The sequence below is a fragment of the Pteropus vampyrus genome, unplaced genomic scaffold (genome assembly GCF_000151845.1).
Source record: "Pteropus vampyrus isolate Shadow unplaced genomic scaffold, Pvam_2.0 Scaffold35, whole genome shotgun sequence".
NCBI lineage: Eukaryota > Metazoa > Chordata > Mammalia > Chiroptera > Pteropodidae > Pteropus > Pteropus vampyrus.
The window spans coordinates 6,003,086-6,028,481 of NW_011888816.1; the positions used below are offsets into that span (position 1 = coordinate 6,003,086).

General features: G+C 34.2%; 1 protein-coding gene across 2 annotated transcripts in view; it reads left to right on the forward strand.

Annotated features, from left to right (window-relative positions):
- The window catches only part of TFDP2 (transcription factor Dp-2), a 120,186-nt gene that overhangs the window by 16,927 nt on the left and 77,863 nt on the right, over positions 1–25,396 (forward strand). The window lies entirely within an intron of this gene.

Here is a 25,396-nt window from a genome sequence, read left to right on the forward strand (position 1 = left end):
ATAGATGAGTGGTTGCCAGGGATGGGGGGCCAGGGAGGAGCAATAGAGAATGACTGCTCTTGTGGTAAAATATACATAATAGAATATTTATCATTTTAATGACTGGTAAATGTACAATCCAGTGGCATTAAATCCATTAACAATGTTGTATAATGTCATCACCACTCTTTATACTCAACACTTCATCGTTCCCATCAAAAACTTTGTACCCTATAAGCAATTTCTCCCCTCTCCCCAGCCCCTATAACTTCTATTCTGTTTTCTCTTTCTTGACTTTGCCTATTTTAGGTACCTCATATAAGTGGAATCGTACAGTATTTGTCATTTTGTGTCTGTCTTATTTCACTAAGCAGCGTGTTTTCAAGGTCTATCAATATTGTTGTAACATACATCAAAATTTCATTCTTTGTTGTGGATGAATAATATTCCATCGTATTTACCACATTTTGGTTATCCATTCAGGTGTTAATGGACAGGAGTTATTTCCACCTTTTTGCTACTGTGCACATTGTTATACATGCATCTGTTTGAGTCTCTGGTCTCAGTTTTGTTTTGTTTTGTTTTTTATCGCCATCCTAGTAGTTGTGAAATGATGTCTTGTTGTGGTTTTGATTTGCATTTGCCTAATGACTTAGTAATGTTAAACATCTTTTCTTTCATATGCTTATTGGCCATTTGTATATCTTTTTTGAAGAAATGTCTGTTCAGGTCCTTTGCCCATTTTTGAATTGGATTGCTTGGTTTTGGGGATTGAGTTTTAGGAATTCTTTATATATCCTAGCTATTAATCCCTTGTGGGATAAATGATTTGCAGATATTTTCTCCCATTCGATAGGTAGCCTTTTCACTTTCTTGATAGCAATCTTTGATTTGCACAAGTTATTTATTTTGATGAATTCCAATTAATCTATTTTTTTCTTCTTGCCTGTGCTTTTGGTGTCATATCCATTAAATGTTTGACAAATCCATTGATACCTTATAATTAATGTGTGATGAAGATTTTCTTCAACATTTCCTGCTAAGAATTTAATAATTTTAGCTCTTTAGATTAGGTCTTTGATCCCTTTTGAGTTAATTTTTATATATGATGTAAGGTAAGGGTCAAACTGGCATTTGGATATCCATTTTTCTTACCACCCATTTGTTGAAAAGACTGTCGTTTTCCCATTGAATGGTCGTGGCACCCTTGTTAAAAATCAATTGACCATATATATGAGAGTTTAATTAGAGGATTTTTATTCTATTCCATTGGTCTATATGTCTCTCTTTGTGTCAGTACCATAATGTTTTAATTACTATAGTTTTGTAGTAAGTATCAAAGTTGAGAATTATGAGTCCTCCAACTTTATTTTTCTTTTTCAAGATTGTTTTGGCCGTTTAGGACTCCTCGTAATTCCACATGAATGTGAGGATGAGCTTTTACATTTCTGTGAAAAAGAAATAGAACTTTGATAGAGATTGCATTGAGTCTGTAGACGATTTTGGTTTTATTGACATCTTAACGGATACTGTCTCCCTATTCACGAACATATTCCATTTATTTAGGTCTCCTTTAACTTTACCTATTCTTTTCAAGATAATCAAAATGTTCTGGAAATAGATTAGTGGGGATGATTATACTTTGTGAATATACTGGAAACCACTGAATTGTACACTTTAAAAGGTGACTCTTTGGGTATGTGAATTATACCATGATTAAAAACAAAACAAAGCAAAAACAAAACCCACTTTCTTCAACTCAATATCTACTTCCAGCTCTAATTTGTTCTCCCCCTCATTGTCAGAGTTCTGGGAAGAAGCTATACATAAACAATTCCATTCTCTACTTTCATTCACTCCTCCGCCCAGTGTATCTGACTTTTCACTCTTTGAACCCACTGAAACTGCTCTTGGCCTTTGACGTTTAATTTATCAGCCTTTGACACTGTTAATGTGCCTTAAAAAAAAACTTTAAATTTTAGAATAGTTTTAGGTTTACAGAAAAATTATAAAGATAGCACAGAGAGTTCTCATAAACCTCTTAGTTTCCCCAATGGTTGACATCCTACATTAATCTAATACATTTTTTACAATTAATGAGCCAACGTCGATACATTATAATTAATGGAAGTCCGTATTTTATTCAGATATCCTTAGTTTTTAGCTAATGTCTCTTTCTGTTCCAGGAAAGCATTCAGGATACCACATTACATTTCACAGTCATGCACCCTTAGTCTCCTTTTGGCCATGATACAGTCTCTGACTTCCCATGTTTTGATAACTTGACAATTTTGAAGCATACTGGCCAGGCATTTTTGTAAAATATACCTCAGTTGAGATTTTTCTGATGTTTTTGTCATGATTAGATTGGGGTTATGGGTTTATCACAGCATATCAAGGGTGCATACTATCAGCATGACTTGTTGTTGATGTGAACCTTGAACACTTGCCTGAGGTAGTGTTTGTCATATTTTTCTTCTGTAAAGTGACTCTTTATCCTCCCCCACTTTCCATACCAGTGTCTTTGAAAGGAAGTCATTATGTGGAGCCCACATTTGAGGAGTGGAGAGTTCAGTCCACCTTCGTAAGGGGGAGCATCTGTATAATTTATTTGGAATTCTTCTGCACCCTAAATTTGTCTCTTCATTCATTCAATCTATTCTGTATGGACTCATGAACATTTAGTTTATACTCTGGGTTATAGTACTTTATTCTACTTTATTTTTTGCTCATATTGTTATAACTGTGGCCATTGGAAGCTTTCAGTTGGTTTTCTGTGTCCCTTTGACATATCTCTCTCATTGTGAGGTGGTTTGTTTGCTTTGATCACTTTCTTATTTTTTAGCACGACAAGATGCTGCAGGCTGATTCTATATATTTCCTGAGCACTCCATAGATCAGCCATTGTTCCTGATTTCTTTTAATGGAGAAAGTTATTAGAAACCAAGATCTTGGTACTAGGTGAGCTCAGTGCTACTGGAATGGTGTATTTCTTATTGAATCACTGTTTTTCTTTGTGTGATTACCACACTTTTTCAGCCTTTCATGGGAAGCAGTGCAGCGTAGCAGTTAAGAACAAGGGCTCTGCACGATTGGGGTGTAATCTTGGTTGTACTTACACCCAACCAAATGTGTAAACCTGAGCAAGTTGATCTCTCTAAGCCAAAATGTCCATATCTATAACAATGCAGATAATAATAAGTTGTTCATAAGGTGTGTATGGATTAAATGAGGTAGCGCACATAAATCACTTAGTATATCGCTTAGCATGTAGTAAACATTCATTAAGTGCTTTCTCTTTTTTTCTCTTGTTAATATTTTCATCTTCCTTTTTGTTTTTTTCCTCACAATCTACTCTTCTAAGCTCTTCCTTTGTCTTCTAAATGTTAGTATTCTCTGGAATTTTGTCAGGTTTTCTTCTCACCTTGTACATTCTCCCCAGGCAGTTGCATCTATTCTCATTGCTTCAGTTATCATTTACTTTCTATATGGATGATTCTGAAATCCATATCTGGCCCACGCCTTTGTCTTGAGATTTTATACATCCAACTGGTTATTGGGCACTTTCATTTGAATAACTTAAATGCATCTCAGACTATGTCTGACCAGAATTAAAGTGATCATTTTATCCTCTCAAAATCTGTTCTCCCCTTTTTTTATCTTACTGAATAACAGTACCATCTACCACGACCACCACGACCACCACCCCTTTGCCCAGACCAGAAACTGAGGCATCCATCATCTTTGACTTTGTCTTTCTCTCTCTTCCCAATCAAATCATTTGTAAGGCTTGTTTATTCTATCTCCCAAATCTCTCGGCCCTCCCCACCCAATTTTTCTATTTCCATTGCTACTTAGTTCAGACTACTATAAACCATTTCTGTGTTACTGTACCTGTTTTGTTTACTTCCAGATTTATTTCTATTTTATTCACTGTATTATAGCTACATACTTCTTCTCAAACACAAATCTGAACAAGTCTTTTCATGTTAAAAAAAAATTTATTAGTTCTTTATTGTCCTCAAGATAAAGTCCAAACCCCAATTTAAAAGATCCTTTATGATATGGTTCTTACTTTCACTTTAGCCTTATCTCAGCCACCTATGCTTCTGGCATCTTCTCTGTCTCTGTTTCTCTCTGTCTTTGCCTTTCTGTATGCTCTTCTCTGTGCTTGGAATGTCATGCCTCCCTGACACCATCCTCCATTCCACTCCTGACATACATACATTTCACCTGGTTAATTTCTGTTTGTTCCTTGCATCTAAGTTTAGGTCTTATTTCCACAGTATTCTTTAATTACTGGTTTACTTCATTACTGGTTCTCCATCTGACTCCATAAAGTCAGAGGCTTTGTCTTATTTATCATTGTTTATCTAAGACAAGTATTTCAAAGTATCTGTCCCATAATATCTTCCCAAATGATGAACTTTGCTGAAAGAATGTATGTCTTTCCTTCTATCTATAATTCCTGTGGCCACTGGGCAGATTCCTATCTTCTCATTAAAATCTAGCTGACCACAAATTCCTCTGTACTTCCTTGTTCCTGTGCTGCCTTTATGTTAACCTTTGGACTCTGCACATATTTCATTATTGTCCTGATCACATTATATTGTATTTCTTTATGTGAGTATTCTTTTCTTTTGCTAGACTGGGACCCTTGAGGGCAGGGTCCTTTTTCTTATTTTTGTCCTCAGACTCTAGCTCAGTGTCTAGCACATACTCAGTAAATATCAAACCGCCATAACATTTCCAGACTTCTAATCAAAATGTTTATTTATCCAATCTTTGAGGAGTATATAAAGAAAGAACTTATCTTAAATACTTTTAAAACAAAGTGTTAAGGCATTTAGTAAAGATTCCTGAGCTTTTTGTCTTAGGATATATATCTCAGAGTTGATTTAAAAGTTACAGAATAATTTAAAAGAAGAAAAGCCTGAAGATAATTATATCTAGTCATAACCAAGGGAGTAGTAGAGGACTTAAAAGCAGTTGAGTATTTATATATCCTGTCATAAATCATGTAATTATGCTTTATAAAAAAAAATGAAAGATAAAAATGCTGTAACCTCAGGGCTTCATTATCTATGTTGTTGAAAGCCCAGCAGAACTTTTGGTAAAGATCAGGGATTCCTCACTTATCTGAAAGGCATATGCTTTAGGGTGGGCTGTACCTCTGGATATTTCTGGCATGTGGAAAGAGGCTGTATTTGCCTGCAAGCTATATGCAGTCCTCTGGGAAACTGCCTAATCAGCAGCTGTGAGGAGGGTTGCACTGTGGGATGAACTGCTCATGTCCTTGCAGGTAAACGAGGTCCACCACACATCCTCCACTTGTTCCCTAATATCCTTAGCAGAGCAGTTCTACTTTGCAAGCTCATTCATTGCTTGTACACCAGATTTAAAATGGATATATCTTATACTGACTGCCAGTTCCACACCATCTAAGAGATTGCAATAGCCTACAGCCATTAAGATTACAACCTATTAAGATGAATTCAGCAGCTCAAAAGAGGGAATATCACTGAATAATCAAACAGATTCCTCCTAGGGAGGCAGAACTGTTGGAAAAGATGAAGGAAAGCTGTAATGGGGAAGAAAAGGGATGAAAACTCTCGAGGATACAGTTACAACCCAGAAAACATTGTTTTGGAACTAAAACTATATTCAGAATCCTTAAATTTAAGAAAGATTGAAAATAAGAAATGGCCAAAGATGTACTGTGAGCAAAAAAAAAAAATTGATATCAAACATACTAGAAGCCTCAAGGTATTAAAGAGAAATATTCTTTAGTATGAAAAGGAACAATCAACCAACAATCCAATTTTTAAAAAATGGGCAAAACTTATGAATAAATAGTTCACAGAAAAAAAATATTAATGGTTCTTACACAGATGAAAAGTTAGTCTACCTCATTCATAAAACTTACACTGAGTACCATTTTTCAGTCTAAAATTGGTGAGTGTTGAGAAGTTTGATAAAACACTGCTGTCAAGGGTATAGGGAGGGTAACAAGTGCTCTCTTATACTACTGGGGGGAGCATAGTAGTATAAGAGTACAACCTTTATGGGAAACAACTTCACAATATTTATTTAACATTTACATTTTCTGTGGCCTAGCAGTCCCAATTTGAGGAATTTATTGTATTAGTATGCATATAAATTTGAGAAATAAAGCTTAGTATTTGCAGAATTGTCTGTAATAGCAAAATATTGGAAACAGTGTAAATCCATCAGTATGATCTGGTTAAAAAAATTGTGTTGAACACATATAATGGAATGCTACGCAACTGTAAAGTTGGGAATGAAAAAGCTATGTACAAACATGAGATGATCTACAAAGACACATTAACAAAATAAAAGTTCAGAACATGTTGAGTATATAACTCTGTTTAAAAGGAAGTAAGGAGTAATAACACACACATAGACATACAAATACACACACAATGTTTTCTGTAAGGATACACAGAGACTCTTGACATTCATTATCTGGTAGTAGAGAAACAGTGTCTTTCACAGAGAAATTTTTAATTTTAATGAAGTTCAACCTATCAGTTTTTTCTTACATGGATAATGCTTTTGCTGTTGTATCTAACAAGTCATTGCCAAACACAAGGTCATTTAGATTTTTCTTATTTTTCTTTTACAAGTTTTGTGGTTTACATTTAAGTCCATAATCCATTTTGAGTTAATTTTGTGACAGATGTAAGGTGTGTCTCTGGACTCATTTTTTTTTTTTTCATGTACGTAGATGTCTATTTGTTTCAGCCTCATTTGTTCAAAAGACTCTTTCTCCATTGAACTGCCTTGCTCCTTTGTCAAAATTGAGTTGAATATATTTGTGTAGGCCTATTTCTAGGCTCTTTCTTGTATTCCATTGATCTATTTTTCTGTTCTTTTGCTAATACCACACTGTGGGTTTATAGAAAGTCTTGAAGTTGGGTAGTCTCAGTCCTTCATCTTTTCTTCTTCAGCATTTTATTGGCTATGGTGAATTTTTTGCCTTTCCGTATAAATTTTAGAATCTGTTTGCTGATATGTACAAAATAACTTACCGGGATTTTGATTGGGTTTACATTGGATCTGTACATCAAGTTGGGAAAAACTGACATCCTGACAACATTGAATCTTCCTAAGTTTGGGCATGGAATACCTCTCCATTAATTAGATCTTTGATTTCTTTCATCAGAGTTTTGCGCTTTTCCACATATAAATCTTATACTTATTTATTAGGTATTTACTTTAGCATTTCATTTTTTGGAGCTAATGTAAATGGCCTTGTGTCTTTAGTTTCAAATTCCAGTTGTTTATTGCTGTACGTAAGAAAGCAGTTGGCCTTTATATATTAACCTTGTATCTAAACTTGCTATAATTGCTTATTAGTTCCATGAGTTTTTTTGTTTGTTTGTTTTCTGTTTGTTTGTAAGTGGTATTTAAAATTTTAATTTCTAGTGTTCTTTTACTAGGATGTAGACATACAATTGGTTTTTGTACTTTGATTTTATAGTCTGTACCTTACGAAACTCATTTCTAGTAACTTTTGTAGATTCCTTAGGATTTTCTACATATACTATCATGTCATCTGTGAATAAAGACAGTTTAACTTATTCCTTTTCAATTTGTATTTCTTTTTCTTGTTGTCGCTAATTAGAACTTTCAGTTTAAGGTCAAATAGAAACGTAATCCTTGCCTTGTTCCTGATCTTAGGAGAAAAACATCATTTATTATTAAGAATAATGTCAGTTGTAGAGTTTTCATAGCTGCTCTTCTTTTGATTAAGTTTCTCTTTTATTCTTTTCCTGGTGTTTTGATCATGAATGATTGTATTTTGTTAAATGTTTCTTCTACACCTATTGTAATGATTATATATGGTAGGATATTTTTAGCCCATGAATATGGTGAATTACATTGATTCATTTTTACATGTCACACCAACTTTGAATTCGTGGGATAAACACCACTTAATTATGAGAGAAGCTCATAATTCTGCGTTTGAAGAGTGTTGTTGATTAGAGCCTATTTTTTACTAATTCAATCCTTTATAATCTAGAGATGGTTCTGGGATCCCTCAGTAGCAGCAGGCAACCAGATGAGGTTAGAGCATAGTCATCCCTCCGCGGTTCCAGGACCCCGACAGATACGAAAATCCACGGATGTTCAAGTCCCTTATGTAAAATGGTGTAATATTTGACTATAACCTACGCACATCCTCCTGTAAACTTTAAATCACCCATAGATTATATCATCCAATGTAAATCTTATGTAAATAGTTGTTATACTGTATTGTTTAGGGAATAATAACAAGAAGAAAAATCTGTACATGTTCAGTATAGACAGAACCATGGTAGGCCTAACTACATAGTACACATCAGCAACAATGAAACTTTTTTTTCAAATATTTTTCATTCACTGTTCTTTGAATCCACAGATGAGGAACTCACAGATAAGGAGAGCCAACTGTCCATAAATTTATAGTGGAACCAAGTGTTTCAATTTTGTAACATTTTGAACAGATCTTCACAGCCTGGGAACAGGAATAAAGGAAGCATTTTGTAGACAAGGCAGTAGGAACAGAAGGAATTCAGTTTTACCAAAAGTGCTGCAGGAATGGCTCCCTACAGGGACCATAATAATGCATTTCTGCATTGTTATGTGAGAACTTCATTTTCTTGCTGAGAAAAGGTTTAGGAGGAGTTGAAAAGGTGAAAGGGTAAGGAATTGGTGTTAGATTATTTCAGTGTTCAAAATCTTAAAAATAGAGTGGTTTACTATTTTAGAGTTGTACATTTTAAAAGTCTGCTCACATTTGCTCATATATTTTTTTAACTTCACAAATCTAAGTCCTGAAATATCTACTAAGCTTTAGTTTTATATTACTTAGAATAGTAGGTATAAGCGACATTTGGTTACTGTTTCTCTAAAAAATTCTTTGGCAGCCTTCTAAGTCTGAGGTCATATTAGGGTGAGTTTGGCCTTTCACTGTGCTTGGCTTAGTAAGAGATTGTATTTTAATAAACACAGTGAATGGTTCTGGCTTTGCCGTTTAAATGTGGGTTTGGTTTCAGGGTATTTAAAAATAGCTTAATGATCTGAAAATAGACAACCATCTCATTCTACAAATAGTTTTATTGACCTGTTCATTCCAGTAGCTTGCTTTTCCTGAGGACCTGGGCCATCTCATCCTTTTTCTCTCTTGTATTTTTCTTGTATTTATCTACAAGATGTTTCATTTACATAATAGTGTTTAGTTTACCACTGTAAATAATTAAATACTTGAATTAAATAAGAATTACCTTTTAGAAGTAAAATGTAAGGAATTCCTGATTTCAAACAAAAAATAAAGGAAAAAATTAAAGTGTTTTTAAATAAGCTGTGGTTACCCCATCTTTTATCTTCCGGTTGACTGCTTTCACAATGTATATTGTGGTTTGGTAGAATTACATAACTTCGCTCTGTGTTTTGATTGCATGTTGTAGATTTATAAATAGTTTTGATAATGCAATATGTTATATCTGAGCCACAATGAAATGGCTTTTTTTTTCATTTTTTAATAAACATTTTTATTCTCTATTCTAGTTCATCTAAATTGCTTTATTATAAAGAGTATGACATGATGATACCTATTTTGTATAGTTCTTGAAATAACCAATTACTATTCCTTATGAAAAGGTGACAAACTCATATTCTTCTTTGAGGAAGAAAGGATATCTGCAATCTTATTTCTATATTATTTCAAAATTCATTTTCAGTGAATCAACTTGTAACTCAGTTGGCAGAATAGAATACTGTTGACATTACGAGGTCTGTTTTTAGGTGATTTTTTATTTGCTTAGTATTTTGAAATGAAATTGATCAAATTGTCTGGTTTTATTTTCTTTTCCCATATGGCCCATTACCTTGTCATGGAAGAAAGTCTTTCACACCTTTGCCTTTAGCTAGCCATCTTGCTTACTATTGATAACAACTGTTGATAACGACTATTGGTACTGGTGAATTTCAAAACACAGCACTAAGAAAAGAAGATAATTTTGATTGCCAGTTGGAATTTAGTTCTAAAATCAACCTCTTAAATATTATCTTTCTTGAATTTCCTTATTTAAATTTGTCTTGTTCATGATCAAAATAAAATTTGCATGAGTTGCCAAATCCAAAAGCAAATTTCCAAAAACATGCCATAAAGCTGCTAAACAGCTCTATTGCCAGCACAGTGTTTTTAAAATTAAATTTAGCAATTGAAAGCACAAATGTTTATTATTCAGGAGAGATTAAATTGTTCATTCTCACATTTAACCTGGTTACTCCTCCTGTTTACATAGCAAATAAAAGTAAAATAGTAGCTAATTAAAAAAAAAACTGTATGTGTCTTTAAAAAATACTAAATAGGAAAACTATTAAAAATTGCTAAAATTTTACTAACTGTATTTCTTTAGGAATTTTTTATTCACGCTAATGAAAACACAGTTTTGTATCATGTTGTAAGTAAGTCTAATATATTAGAAAAGGCATAGGTTTTGGAACCATAGAAGCACAACTTCAAATTTCAACTTTGCTATTTAATAAGTTTACAGTTGGTAAGATAGAAAATTTACTTAAATATCTCTTTGTCTGATCTTCACGTTTGTATTATGGGGATAATAATAGCTACCTCATAGGGGTTATATTTTCTCATTTAACCCTCACATATGAAGCTTTATGCATAATACTTAGCATGGTGTTTAAAAAACAAACAAAGAGCTAGTTATTTTACCAGCAAAGTGGATTTACTTGGAAATAGCAGAGGAATTGCAATTCGGGACAAGCAAACTATGGCTAACTGTAGGCAAATCCAAATTCAGAGGAAAGGGGACTTGCTTTTAAAGAGGATGAGAAGGGTCCTATGGAAGATCAGAGTGTTAACGGCTTCTCATTGGTTGAGTGTGGCAGTTTCTCACTGGCTGGGCTATTCCCAGGAGCTCAAACCTGAAGGCCACCAGCTAAAAGGTTCTGGTGATGACTGACAAAGGTGGCAGTGTTTTGCTGAGCACGTAGAAATTCTAACTTCCTCCTGGTGTAGTACGTCCTCCTTTTGGGATCTGAGTGGTGGTGTGTGACAGCTCCCCTTGCAGGGTTTCCTGGCTCCATTTTAAATGAAGTTTTCTTTATTTTTAACAATGTAGTAGGTACTCAGTAAAATACTGATTTTCTTCCTCTTTACTTCCTTGGTTGTTTCTTTGCTACCCGAGCCTTTCTTTACCATTATATTAAAGATGTAGAAAATGACTGTAAGTTGCTGATTAAATTATGGGGTGGGGGTGAGGGTGGGAAACAGCCTGAATACATTTAATTACAAGCTGTATTTCTAAGTAAAAGGAAATTGGTACCAGGGTTTACTGGTAATACAAACTACTTTCATTTTCTGTCTCTGAAACTAATTAAATATTTTATTTGATTCACAGAATAAGCTAGGAACTCTTTTATGATCCTTTTCTTTAACAACATTCTTGATATCATCGTTAGTGAGTCCATTTGGGACCCATTAAAGTATAAAAAGTAGCATGGCTGACATTGCAAACATGTAAATCATAAATCTAAAGGAGATGGAACAGAAGATGAAAACATTGTCTATCAATAAGGTCCTCAGTCTTCAAGATGAACAAGGTACCAATTAGAATAATAGTTCGAAAAATTATTTATCTTTTTTCTACTCTCTGATTAATAAAGGTGATATTTTCTTAGTATGCCTGCAGGTTTAGAATGCTCTAGGCCAGTAGTTCTTATATTTTAGCAAGCATCAGAATCTCCTAGAACGCAAGCTATAAAGATTGCCTCCAGGGTTTCTGATTCACTAGGTCAAAAGGGGGGGTCTAAGAATTTGTATTTCTCACGAGTTCATAGGTGAGGCTGATATTGCTTGCCCTGGACCACACTTTGAGAACTATTGCTCTACAAATATTTAGAAGTGGGTTTTAAACAGCACCTAGGATCAGACTGGTTTTCCTGCCAAAAAATTTTCACTCAATTCAGAAAACTTTTTTTCAGTACCTTTTAGGTATCTAGTATGGAGGCGTCATCAAGCTTCATATGTCTTAGACTTTCAGACCATGGATTTTTGCTTTACTGAGGGAGTCTGCAGGCTAAAGAGCACTTCCTGAAAGAAAAAACAGGGGAAGAAAGGAGGAAAGGTCTTCCATTTTGCTGCTTTTTCAAACCTCTGTCTTCATATTACAGCAACATTTTATCTTTTACTAATTTTAATTCAAAAACATTGGCTCCTGTAATTCTACTTACAGGTATCGGTCCTAAGGAAGTAAATTTTGACAAATGATTAATAAAAACAAGGACAGAGATACTTATTGTAGCATTATTTATAAATAGCAAAAAAGTAGCTCCTAACACAGAAGTGTATTACTAGGTGATTTTAAGTAAATTGTGTATTAAGTATATGATAGTTAATTTTGTACTCAAATTTTGCTTATGAAGAGAAACATTTTAAAGATAGAAAATGCTTGATATACAATAATTATTTAGGGATGTTTTCATATAATTTAACCACTCAAAGTATATATTCTATGTTCTTAACTGTAAAATTTATAGAAAAAAATGAGGAATTATGTCACATCATAAATATCTTTAGAAGACTATATTTTTTCTATATTTTTAATGTATCCATAATGGGGTATTACTTTTATAATGAAAATATTCATGTCATACATTTTTAGATATGTGTATTTCAAGTTTTAGTTGAAATATGTAGTGAAAAGTACAAATAAAAGTGTACTGTCAGTGAAGATTTACAAACTAGCAGTCATATCTAGAAGCAAAGTATTACCAGTACCCCAGAAGCGTGCCTTATACTTTCTTTCAGGGGTAACTGTTATTTTAATTTCTAACAGCAAAGATGATTTTTGTTTTTGTTCTTTTATATGGAATCATACAGTATTATTCATTCTTTTGTGACTAGGTTTTCATCCTCAACATTATGTTTGTGAGATTCATCCATATTGTATGTAGTTGTAGTTAATCCTTTCTCATTGCTATATAATTATTGCCATTGTGTGACTAAACCATTATTTATTTAATGTCATTGGGCATTTGCGTAGTTTTCAGTTTTGAGTATTACAGTTAGTGATCTCATAAACATTCTAGTCCATGTCCTTTGGTGAATACATGCATGTATTTCTCTAGGGCACATACCTGGGGCTGGAACCGTTTGGTTAGAGTAAACATATGCTCAGCTTTAGTAGATAGCTCCACATGACCTTTTCCAAAGTGATATTGCCAATTTACACTGTCACCAGCAGCATATGAAAGTTCCCTGTTGTTCATATCCTTGCCAATACTTTGTATTTTTCATCTTTTCTGTTATACCTGGTAATTGTGGTTTTAATTTGCATTTCCCTGATGATTAATGAAATGAGAAATCTTTTCCATATTTTTGGTTGTAAATTATGATAAATCATTATTGTAGCATGCAGTTTTGTACTAGATATATTTTAGCTTCATTCCAGGGAGCTGAATTATAATAAGGATTTTACTAGTATTTTAGGCATTGAATGATATTATAACTTGAACCATGGTCATGGTTATGGACCTTAAAAATAGCATACCTTTAATACTTGAAGTAAGATGCAAGTGTTAGTGTAGCGTCCTATAATATGACATGTAATGAGATTTGGTGTGACTCTCTCAAGTGTATTTTTATAATTGAATTTTATTTTCCTATTGACTTCAGTTATAAAATTGAAGCTATGTTCTCATGTGAAAATCCTCCAATAGACTGAGTTTTAATTTCTTGGCAAAAACAAGCAAGCTGATAGACTCTGTTGGCTATTGTAATCAGGAATATTGCTAGACTCAAATCAAATAATATCTATAAAGTACTACACAGATTTTTGTGTTATTCTTAGACCTTTGATAACTTTGAAATGTTCTTAACATCTTGATTTTCTTTCTGTTTTATCCACTGATTCCTTTATTCCTAACTCTACATGTGTAGTTCTCAGAATTTATTCTCTTCTTTCTATTGTCTGAGTCTTTAGAAACAAACAAACAAACAAAATATAGATATAATTTGTACCTAGCACAGTGCCTGACTCATAGGGTTTTTAAGTCTATTTACAGAGTGGATGAAATGATGACAAAACTGTGCTGTCAAGTTTTTCTCTTTCCAGGTTTTGTTGGAACTTCCACTTGTCTCCTACCCTCCAATTTCGGGTCTTTAGTTTTAAAAGGGGTATTTGAGATGGAGCAGAGAAAGTCGTTATTAATGAAATTTTTCAAAGTGGACCTTTCTTTCAAGATAACCCCGTAAAGACAGGTCAGAAAGGAGAAAAGTAAAATCGTGAAATCACTGGAAATATTATGCATTTTAGTGATTTTATTTTTGTAGTTCTAATTTCAGGAGAATCTAACTATTTAAATTCCCGTTAAAATAAATAACAAAGTGTTATCTTTCTATTAATTAAGATGTAACAGTGAAATAAGAAATTCTACTATATATAGGTTACTTATGAACAAAGAGAACTATAAAGAACAGGACTTAAAAGGGGAAAAATAAAAGAAGTTTCAAATATGAGGAAAGAAAGCTGGAGGCAGAAGGATTAAGAACAATGAAACTGTTAGGAGCATCTGTTACCTTGGATGATACTAGTTTTATGTTGAATTTTTTCTCAACTCTCTTCTACTTGATCACAGAATTTTACAGTGTATTGTTTAGTTAGAAAAGAGAGTTAATCCTCTAGAAATTGTATTTGTTTGCCAGTTTTTAAAGCTTTCCTTGGTTTTTGGTTCCAGATCTTTAGACCTCACTATGAACCAACCCAATTGTTAAGAAACATTGGATACAATCATTGGAAAATTTTAACCATACGTGTTAGAGTCACTACACAGAAAAATGCATGGGGTTTAGGCCTGAAAATTCAGGGCTTTATTTAACATGTACATCAGTTTTATGTAACTGATCAAAGCAAATATCTAAAACTGCTACCTAATTCTGTAGAAAAATAGCTGAGTAACTTGCTTTATTCTGTAATATCAGGTACTTGAATTCAAAGATATTCTAAATTTTGTTTTGATCACTGTGTTCTTTATTTTAATATCTAGAATTAGAATACCAAGATAATTTTTAAATGAAGTGGATATTTGAAAAATAGAATACTTTAAAATAATGATTTACATAGAAATTTCTAGAAAACATGGCTTAGATCAGGCTTTAGTTGTATCAGTGAATTATACTGTTGTGGAGATGTAAGCCCTCTAAAGCAATGTCTTTATCTCAGTTTCTATGAAATTTGAATTGAGGATCTTGTAAAATGATTGTGACTTTTACAGGCCATAAGGAGAAAAGTGACATCTGATATATCTGGAATACAGACCTTAAGGGATTTCAGCATAAACACAGATTAAGCTTAATTGTTGAACTGGCTTGGGGGAAAATATGCTATAATAGCATTAACTCTGAGATGGTTTGGCTAGAAAACTTCGTTATATAGCCAAGGGGCTGAGTCTGGGGGCTATGGTCAAAGGAAACTTGTAGCATCTCCCTGCAGCCATATTTCCAAATCTCTTCCAACTCATCATATATTTTTGGAAAATAAGGGAAATGTCTTTCTCTGAGATTTCTCTTCATTTTAGACAGTCGGAATATAGTCATTTAAAGTGAATCTACTGTAATAAAATAATTTATGGAATTCACAACACTCGAATTGTTTTACCAAAGTAGTCTTGGAAATTCTGGATTAGTTGATTAACCACAGCTCATACCTCTTCAGTTGCACATTATCCTTAAGATTCAGAAATTCCTTTCTGAATGGGAGAGTCAAAACAGCCCATGCAGGTACAAATCATATTCTTGGTTGGCAGAGCAACATCAATTCTCAGCACACATGAAATCAAGCTGAGAACCAAAGCTAATCCAAGATTTGCAGCTTTCTTTGCTTTGCTAATTTTCTTTATTATTTTGTTTGTATTTCTATTTTCACACAATTCTCTCGAGGGATTAGCCTGAACTCAGAGAAATATTTTTTATTTTGTTCTTCTCAAAAGTTCTTATCTTAGTTTTTATTTCAGAAAGAATACACTTGCATTAATAAACATTTTGTTATCCTGCGGTGACCATGGTAATACACCATTCAGATCTCCTGCTGGTAGAGGCATAATTGACTAACCGTCCCTACAGAGGCCTCTCTGGATCCGCCACCTCCTTCTTGCTGAGGCCACCCACACTAATTGTGGCTGATCTCAGCAAGGAGTGAGCATGATGGGGTACTCGTGTAGGCCGGTTCTTATGGGGTGCAGAACTCCTCTAACAGGCAGATCATTACTTATCTATTGCTGCCTAACAAATCACCCAAACACCTAACAACTTAAAACGATAAACATGTATTATCTCAAAAGTTTCTGAGGATCAGGAATGCCTTAGCTAGGTGATTCAGCCTCAGGGTCTTTCATCTATTATAATCAAGCTGTTGGCCAAGGCTGTAGTCATATGAGGACTGGGCTATGGCTGGAAGATCTACTTCCAAGGTGGCTCACTTTGCAAGAGCCCTCAGTTCCTCACTGGCTACTGTGAGGAGGCTTCAGATTCAGATCTTTGCCACATGGGTGTCTCTATAGGCCAGCAACTAATATACATGTCTTCGGAACAAATAATAACTCAGTTTTCATCTTAGGTACCATGTCCACTGAGACATTTTTCTAAACATCATCCCTACCTAGGGTTGCCAGAGGTGGCAAGTAAAAATGCAGGAATTTACATTTAACTGGATGTCCTGCAGCCCTATTATCACCCATTCGAGGATTAGTTTATCTTGTCTATACTCACATGGCACCCTGTGCTATCCCGTTTCTACATTACCATACTGTATTTTAATTGTCTAGTTAGTTGTCAGTATCTTCCCACTAAGGCGAAACTTACCTATGGGTAGGAACTGTGACTTGTTCATTTTATTCACTGTTATATCCCCACTGTCAAGCACTATGCTTGACCTTTGTAGGTACTTAATAAATATGTGCGGGCTAGTCAAAGAATGAAAATACGTGGTCTTATAATTGCATATACTTTTTATCTTCCTCTATCTTTTCTCTTTCATCATCATTATCATAATGAATGTCAGAGGAATGCCACTATAGATAAATGGCTAGGAATTCCAGGATTCAAAAACTTGCTTTGTTGCTTTATAGATAAGTTTTAGTTGTTCCTTCTCATAGCTGGAGGTAATACCTGTTTCCTGCCTACCTTAGATAATATCTGCCTCCTGTCAACCTTGAAAGAAAAACAAAAATTATTAAGCATATTATTCTCTGGGAGCTGTGCTCCCTTCAATAATTGAAAGCTGAGCTTTTTTATATACTGGTAATAGGTTTTAAGTAGCAGTAAAGATATGGAGCCAAATAGCTCTGAGTTTGAATCTTAGCCTTGTCACATAATGATGGTGACTGCTTGGGCAAATTACTTAGTTGTGTTTCAGAATGTTAATTTCTCATCTCAAAAACAGGAATAATAATCTCATCTTAAAAACAGCTAGGGCTATTGTGAAGATGATATGTTAAAACATATGACCTTGCCTAGCATACTGCCTGTTTTTTGGCACATGGTAGGTGTACAGCAAATCCCTAATAAAGCTTCTTGGCCCAGGCATATTGTCATTCCTTGAGTGATTCTGGCTTTTGATTTATAGGCATTCATAATTCCACCAACTGTAGATTTCTCAGCCAAGCATATATACCAAATATCTGAACCTGTGATTTCTCTCTTACTGAAATGGATTACTATGGCGACAACACAGTAGAGTAAAACTACCCTGTTTTATATCAGTCTAAAATAGCTAACTTTTCCTATATGTAGTACTTGTTGAATCCTATTCCCAATGACAGAAACTACATCGAAGGATCAAAAATGGATGTTTCAGTGATCGGTTGTCTGCCACAAACCAGTTGTCCTAGTGGTAACTTTTCTCATATCTCCTGCTTAAAACTCAAAAGATAAGAAAGCTAGCTCATAGATCTCACTTTCTCAGTCTGTGGTTCTCCTGAAAAGTCAAGTTCAAGTGTGACTTTTGGCCTGTTGCTTCTCAGGTTTCTGTCCTTACTGACCTTCCATGCTTTAGGATTGCTGTTGTACCAACCTAGTGTCCCCAATACTCTTTCCCCACTTTACCCCAGTGTTTTTCAGTTTAATAAATGAGATTGAGTTTCATATGGATTAAATGACTCACCACAGGTCACCTGTGTAGGCAGCTAGGATTTGAACCCAGGTATCCTAACTGTATTGCAATAGGTATACTACATTCTGATGGTTTTCTTGAATGAGACTTACAGAACCTGTGCATTAATATGCAAATGTGAGATGTTATTATTAGTATTGTGAAGTGGTATGCAGAGATAGATACATGATAATCCCTATGGCAGAAGGGTTTGTAGTTGATTTAAGGAGACTAGACACATAAGTTAAATAACAAAAGATAGTGTCAGTGATCCATATAACCAAAAAAAAGCTACTCAAAATCAGAATTATTTTTAGTTACATTGAATATTTTTGGATATTTTATTATCATTTCTGTCTGGATTCTTGTACTTGGATGATGCTTTTGAGATTTATTCACGTTCTTGTGTATATCGGTAGTTTTATTATTATTGTTATTTTTTTTTTCTGCCTACAGCATCCGGTTTTCCTAGGCCCGACCAAGTACTAACCAGGCCCGACCCTGCACTAACCAGGCCTGACCCTGCTTAGCTCCCGAGATCAGATGAAATCGGGCATGTTCAGGGTGGCATGGCTGTAGACTTCTTTTTATTATTATTACTGACTAGGATTCCATTATATGGATGTACCACGATTTGTTTATCCATTATGAGTTGATGAACATTTATGTTCTTTCCAGTTTGGGGCTATTATGAATAAAGCTGCTGCGAACATTCAAATACAAGCTTATGTGTTAACACAAGTTTTCATTTCTCTAAGGTACCTAGGAGTAGAATTTCTATGTCATGGAAAATTGCCAGACATGTTTTCCAAAGTCGGTATATAAAAGTTGGTATTCCCATTAGCAAGATGTAAGAGCCCTAGTTGCCTGGCATCCTTGCCAGCACTTAGTGTGGTTAGTCTTTTTCCCTTTTAGCTGTCTAAGTAGATTTATGTGATATCTCAGTGTGGTTTTAATTTGCGTTTCCCTCATGACAAACGGTGTCATGCATCATCTCGTGTGTTTATTTGCCATCGGCTTATCTTCTTTGATGAATTAACTGTTTAAATTTTTTCCCATTTTTAAATTGGATTGTCTTATTCGGTTATTGTCTTATTCTGGATAAAAGTTCTTTATTAGACACATATTTTCTCCTAGCCTGTACCACCCTTTTTATTTTGAACAGCAAATATGTTTTGTATTTTAATATACAACTTATTGATTAAAAAGATAGTTTGCACTTCTTTACGTCCTGTTTAGGAGATCTTTGCCTAAGCAAAGATTACTAAGATTTTCTCCTATTTTTTTTTTCAGAGTTTTATAGTTTTTGCTGTTAAATTTAAGTCTGTGATAACTTTTGGGTTAATTTTGTGTATGGAGTGAAATGAGGCATGAGGTTCATTTTCTTGCATATGAATAACCAGTCATTGCAGCATCATTTACTTAGAAGATTATCTTTTCCCATAGAATTGCTTTGTACCTTTCCCAAATATCAATTGACTATATAGTTGAGGGTCTATTTCTAGATTCTATTCTGTTCCATTGATCTAAATGTCTATGTTCATGTCAGTAACATACTACTTAATATAGCTCAGTGATTCTTAATGAAGGGCAGTTAGCCCCTCAGGGACAGATATTTTTGATTGTCACAATTCAGGGGGATTTGCCTCTGGTAGGGGTAGAGGCCAGGGATGCTGCTCAACATCCTACAGTTTCCCATTAACAAGAGTTAGCCAGTCTAAAATGTCTATAGCACCAAGGTTGAGAAAATCTGCTGTAGCTGTGTTATTAAGTCTTGAAATCGGACACAATTTTAAGTCTAAACTTGTAAGTCTTTCAACTTTGTTCTTTTTCAAAGTTGTTTTGGCTATGCTATGTCTTTTACATTTTTATACAAATTTTAAAATTGGTTTTTAAATTTGTACAAAAGTGCCTCTTGAAATTTTTATTGGGATTGCATTGAATCTATAGATAAATTTGGGAAGAATTGACCTCTTCACCATGTCAAGTCTTTCGATTTATAATCCTGATTTATCTGTCTTTTAAGTCTTCTGTATTTTGTCTCAGCAAAATGTTGTAGTCTTCACTGTACAGAGCTTATACATATTTTGATAAATTTATCCTTAAGTTTTTAATATTATTGATGTTATTATAAATTATATCTTTTATTTCAATCTCTGATTTTTTAATTTCTAGAATATAGAAATACAGTTGATTTTGTGTATTTACTTTGTTGCCCGTGACATTGCTAATAAACTCACTACTAGTAAAGTTTTATAGATTCCACAGGATTTTCCACACAGACCAACATTTTGTCTGTTTTACTTATTCCGTTTCTATTTTTATGCCTGTTTTCCTTTTTTCTTGACTTATTCCATTGGCTAAGACTCCTGTTCACTGCTGAAGTAGTGAAAGTGGACATTAGTGTCTTATTTCCGATCTTTGGGGGAAAGCATTCAATTTTTTACCATTACATAAGAATTTAGCTGTAGCTTTTTGTAGGTGTCTTTAGCACATTGGGGAAATCCCATCTATTTCTTGTCTGCTGAAAATTATTACCATGAATGGTTATTGAATTTTGCCAAATCCTTTATCTATATCAAGATGATAGTGTAGTTTTTCTTTTTTATTCTGTTTATACACAGTGAATTACACTGATTGATTTTCTGATGTTAAACCAACATTATAGTCCTGGATAAACTTCACTTAGGCATGATTTGTTATTGTTTTTATATATTTTTGAATTCTAGTTTGTTGAAATTTTGTTTAGGATTTTTGAGGGAGATTGGTCTGTATTTTATAATGTTTTATATTTATTTTTTGTTTGTTTTATTTGTCTTGATTCTTTTTCTGAAGTACCATTGACCTTAGTTGCCACCAGTTTTATCTCAGCATTTTCAAGGGATTAACACTCTGAAAGAAAAGGTCCGTTTACTTATTATAAAAACTCTGTTGTGTTTTGAGTGCTATTTGCCAGGAACTTTGCTAAGCTCTTTATGTTCTTTATTTAATATAATCCTCACAACCTTCTTGCAAGATAAGTACTATTAATACACCCATTTTAGAAATGAGAAAACTGAGGCTTAAAGCAGTTAACTAACCATCTCAAGTGGCAGAGACAATTTAAATCATGTCTTTCAGGTCAGAGGTCAGTCTTCTAAACACATTGCTCTGTATGTATATCTTTCTCAGGAAATCTTTTATTAACATGGAACATTATTGACAAGGCCAGAGGAATTTGAAGAACTATTCCTCTAAGTAATCTCGATCCAACCCATTATGCTAATTGCTCTCAATAGTATTTGTATGCTAACTTATTTTTTAGTTTATTTTGAGAGTGTCTCTGATAATTGGCATATTAGCTTACCAATTTATAAGTTTTATCATGTGTACTTAATTGGGGAGGAATTTGAATATTTCTAGTTGGTTGCTACAGTACTTCAGTTTAAACTTTACATCTATTAGCAGTTTCTTAACATTGTTAATCTGGATTAGAGCTTCCTTGGGAGTAAAATAACATTTTTTTTTTTTACTATGCCCTATTCTGTATGCTCAATAATACTAATAGGCATATTTCTGTTTATGTAAATGTGTAGTGTGGTTGAGAGTTAAGGGAGACAGGAGTAGATCAGAAGGTATTTCTTCTACTTATCTGTTGCCCAGGTTGAACATGCGCCAGATTATTATAGGACCTTTTAGCCTCAAGAATTCAATTCTGGGAAGGCTGAGTTTAGCCGGCAGCCAGCTAGTGGAACCCAGCTTAATCTCCTCTGATATCCCATGGTCAGATAGGTAAAAATACACAGAGAAGCCAAGATACAAATAGAATCAGAAACTAGAAATATAAATTAAAAGATGTCAGGCCTTTGGAGGATTTTCTATGAATAAAAGTAAAGACAGACCTCTGAGATAGAATAGCAGGGACAGGCAGGAAAATGGTAGATTTTCCGCCTATTCACTGCATACCTACAGTTTAAGGAAGTGGGATCTTTGCCAACCAGAAACTTGGCAGCTACCCCCTGTGGTGTTGCAACTGCTATCTGTAGCATCCAGGGCTCTTTTTCTCCCTCCCATCTCTTATCATTACCTCTTTACCACAGTTCTGGAAAGGAAGGGGCAGGAGTGAACTGGTTATGGTGCATTTTCAGATGTGAAAAGAATTGAGTAAGAAAGGGCAGAGTGAAGAAACAACTCTTGGTTTGGCCCTACTTTTGACCAGGGAAGAACTATATTCTGTTTCAGAGTATCCGGGATTAAATTACCAGCCACATGTATCACATAACAAGGCAACAGAATCAGGAGAGTCTTCTTTAGATCATCGGAGCCATAGTATATCAGAGGATTCTTAACCTAGAACCCACAAACTGACTTCAAGGCATGACAGCCTAAATTCATAAACAAAATTCTATGCTCTGAGAGTATGTCATTTTAATGGGATTCCCAAAGAGATCCTTAGATTCCGAAATAGATAAGAGCCCTAATATATGACTACTTAACACCAGAAATTTGACTAAGAGTTGTATGAATCAATCTTTTCTCTAACTTATGAACTGAGAGTTAAAAGTCAAATAATACTTAGGTGGACAGTAAAGAGAAGACATCAACTAGAATTTACCTAATTGTTTTCTTAGCAAACACCAAAGCTGGATAGTTTTCTCAATTTTCAAATAATTGACAGCATTTTGTAATAAGCCATTATGGGCTTATTAACAAATTCTGCAAAATAAAAGAAGAAAATCTTATATTTAAGACACAGAGGAAAATCATGCTTGGGAAAAAAATTGAGAAAGGACACAAGATAATATTAGATGGTATTTGCTTTCTTCTTGAAATCATTTAAAGAATCTGAAATAGTATGTAAAAGACAACAGATTGACACAGAAGGGAGCCAGCTGAGATACCAGCAAAGATTAGCAATAATAGCTAAATATTTATTGAGTACCTGATACTGTATTAAAACCCTTCATGAATTAGCTAATTAAATCTAATTTAGTGATTATTTCCAAGAAAGTTGAAGTAAATAGGTTGAATTACTTCCCTAAGATTATGCAACTAGTAAGAGGTAGGTTTCAGATTTGAATCCAGGTAGAGTGCCTCCAGGGCCCTGGAGCTAGGGGGAATACAGATGATTACAAAAGATCTTGAATCATTCTTTGTACTTCTCTGTATTTTAAAATTTCTTCAAGACTCCTCAAAACTCATAGACATGTTAAAATTTAATATACTATTAAAATCCATGATCAAGGAGTCAAAAGATGGTGGTGAAAATGAAGTCCATGATATAGAAGAGACGTTGGAGAAGGTCTTCCAAAATACAGTAGTAGAAAAGGATCAAAGATATGAAAATGATAGTTACAGAGCATAGAGATTCCATATGTAGATAAATAGTATTCCTGAGAAAAGGAGAATAATAAATAGAAGAGAAGCAATAATCAATGGTAAAATGGAAGACAACATCCTTGAGCTCAAAGAAGACCTAAGTTTACAGTTTAAAGGATTTCACTGATATATGGAGAACACTAGATATATAAGGTTGAAAAGTTTGAGGAAAGTTAAAAGGTATACTGTAAACATCCAGGCAAGGGGTGAAAAAATTCTAAATTATAAAATTCTAAAAATTAAAAAATTCTAAAAATTATAACTATAACTAATCAGGTTTCCTGTTCACTAAGTAACAAAGACAATGGAACAATATTTACGGTTTTATTAGGAAAAAGATAACGTCTACAGTGTTATTAACAAAAAACAAAATAAAGATAATATTAAAGAGCAGCAAGAATAATAGTGACAGAGTGTAAAACCACTTTGCCGGTAATTAGAATTAAAAATGAACATATTATCATATAAATTTAAAAGACAGAGACTCAGGTTGGGTCAAAATCAATACCCAAGATTCACACTACCTGATTTTGAGGCTTACTATGAAGCTACAGTAATCAAGACAGTATAGTACAGTAGTACCCCCTTATCTGTGGTTTTGCTTTCTGCAGTTTCAGTGACCCATGGTCAACCATGGTCCAAAAATATTAAATGGAAAATTCTGGAGATAAACAGTTCATAAGTTGTAAATTGCACACTGTCCTGAGTAGTGTAATGAAATCTTGGACCATCATACCCAGGGCATGAATCATCCTTTTGTTCAGTGTATCCACACTGTATATGCTACCTGCCTGTCACTGAGTAGCTGTCTAGATTATCAGATCAACTTTTCGAGATATTTCAGTGCTTATTTTCAAGTAACCCTTATAGTAGCCTAACATCATGTCACAATGCCTACGTCATTCACCTTACTTCATCTCATCACCTAGGCTTTGTATCATCATCTCACATCACAAGAAGCAGGGTAAATAGAGTACAATAAGATATTTCAAGAGAGAGAAACCACATTCACATAACTTTTGTAACAGTATGCTGTTCTATTTACTAGTTATTGTTAATTTCTTATTGTGCCTAATTTATAAAGTAAACTTCATCATAGGTATGCATTTACAGGGGAAAAAAAACCATAATATATGTAGGGTTCTGTACTATCCATGGTTTTAGGCATTCACTGGAGATCTTGGAATGTATCCTCCACAGATAAGGAGGACTACTGTATTAGCAAACGAATACATAGTAGAGAAGAATAGAGAACTCAGAAATAGACCTAGACAAATGAAGTCAACTCATCTTCGACAAAGAAGGAAGGGCAATTTAATGGAGAAAGGAGTCTTTTCAACAAATGAGACTGGAGTGAATCATTGAAGGCTACATGCAAAATAATGAACCTAGACACAGCCCTTACACCTCAAAATGGATCATAGACCTAAATATAAAACAAAAAGACAAAACTTCTAGAGAAAATCTAAGCAATCTTAGATTTGGCAATGGCTTTTTAGGTGCAACAGCAAAACGCATATCTGATAAAGGACTTTACAAAGTTAGCCAATTGCAAAGTTAGGGAGCAGGACACAAAAGCTGCCCTTACTTCTGACACTAGTTGTAAGTTCCAGAGTCTCCAAAACCACCTTTAGGTTCTGTAATTCTCTAGAAGGACTCACAGAATTCACTGAAAGCTCTTATACTCACAGTCTTGGTTTACTACAGTTGAAGGATATGTATTAAAATTAGTCAAGTGGAAAAGCACATAGAGCAGAGTCCAGAAATGTACCAGACGTGGAGCTTCCAGTTGTCCTCTCTCCATGGAGTTAGGTACAACTTTACTTTCCCCATACTGATGTTTGACAACACACACACAGTATTGCCAGCCAGAGAAGCTT